Here is a 1,933-nt window from a genome sequence, read left to right as displayed (position 1 = left end):
TATTTATCAGGGATAAAAGGGGAAATAAATAATAAAATTACTAACCAATTATACCCTATCAATTCCCCCTACACCTGAATCATGCTTGCCCTCAAGCATAATTATCTCAGAAGTACAATCAAGATACGAAGCAATTTACAGCAGTTCATACCAAAAACGGCACTCCAAATTCCCCAATAACTTCATCGAAATCAAAATATACCAACTCAACAATGCTCACAGTTCAAAGTGCACTCATTCACTCCAAAGTGTATATGAAATGTGTATAAGATAACTCTCAAATCAACATAATAGAATGACACTACCATAAGCTTGCTCATATATCATATCGCCACCACTTACTTATGCATTTAAATGCAGCAATCAAGGGACTTTAAAAGGTTGTAATGGGGCTAAAGTGAGAAGGTAGGATAAAAAGGAATCAAAAGGGTGTAAAGGTATAAAGAAAGTGCTCAGAAACTCACTACACAGATTCTTGCACATTGGGGACTTCAAGGCATCTCAACCATCACACGAGTAGAGTAAATTGGCACTTGCCACGACCTTCGACTTTTTCTTTCTCCTCTTTTTTTTCTATATTTTTTTCTTCTTTTTTTTTTTTTCAACAACTCCCAACCAGCACCATAAGAATCAACTTTACTCGTTGCTTTCTTGCATTTTGCCTTCTTTCCACCTCTTTTTTCTCTTTTTGTGGGTTTTTTTTTTTAATATATAGACATGTGCAATGCCTCTCAGATACTATTCCAACATTCTGTATAATGAAATCAAAGCACTTCTTCACACGAGGTTCAGAAAGAAAGTCTAAAAAGAGGTTTCACGGCTAAAAGCTGGGGTCTCAAGCAAAGAATAGGGGTTAAGGCTCAACTTGGCTCCCTAATGATAGTAAACAATCCAAGGGTTGGTGTTAAGAAAGTCCAAAATGGCTCATTCCTAGGTGCCCTATCATTTCAACGCATTAAACTCATTTAGATGTGGTCTTGACATGCATAACCGAGCAAGTTCTAGAATGACAAACCATGTGCACTAATCACTCAACAAACGAAAAATTAGGCTCAAAAATTGTACAAGTGATCAAATTGATGTCAAATCCAGCATATTCATCAATCAATTCAGTATCAAGGAAAGTAGAACACCCCATGGCATGAACTTACTATGTACGCTCATATCTCAATTGTACTTATCACAGTTTAAAGAAAAGAGCTACTGAGGCAAGGAAAATGCACATAAAACAACTCAAAGCACAACTAATGCATAATTAACCCTCCCTCACACCTAAACCTTTCATTGTCCTCAATGGAAGCGGATAAAGATGAAAATAAAGCGAGAAAGGCAACAACACTTCCCTTAATACGGCGGAGGGCAGAGGTGGACTAAGGTTGTGGAGGGCACGGTGGGCGGAAACCCACGTGGTGGAGGTATTGTGCTAAATTCTGGGCCATGCCGGCCATTTGACACTCCATCCGCTCCATGCGAGTGTCCATGTGCTGCATCTGGAATCGAAGAGCTGCAAGCTGGCTATCGACGGAGGAAGATGGTGGAGGTGCCGAAGAGGATGGTCCGGGGGCATCCGTAGTAGGACCACCAGCCTCCGGGTCAGCGGATTTGGAAGCTCTGCGCTTTGGAGGAACGGAGATTGGCCCCGGGGGAGCAAACTGAAAAATTCCCCCCCACTTGTCTTATAAGACCCATTTTTTCCAAACAAACCAAATCGAGGGGTTCCATAGTACAAGCACGATGCAAGTTATGATTATGTAAGTCCAAAACTCCAAGATTTACAGCCAACTGAGTGATAAATGAGCCTAAGATTAATGGCTTATTTTTCTTACTTAGCACAGTTAGGAGGTGGAGGGCAAACCAGCTACCCAAATTGACCCTAGTCCGAGTGACCATGCACCAAATGAAAAAGAACTCGGGTTTGGTCAGAGTACCCGAG

This window comes from Coffea eugenioides, unplaced genomic scaffold, assembly GCF_003713205.1.
Source record: "Coffea eugenioides isolate CCC68of unplaced genomic scaffold, Ceug_1.0 ScVebR1_23;HRSCAF=104, whole genome shotgun sequence".
NCBI lineage: Eukaryota > Viridiplantae > Streptophyta > Magnoliopsida > Gentianales > Rubiaceae > Coffea > Coffea eugenioides.
The sequence above is the reverse complement of the archived record's forward strand: the minus strand, read 5'-3'. Positions refer to the sequence as shown.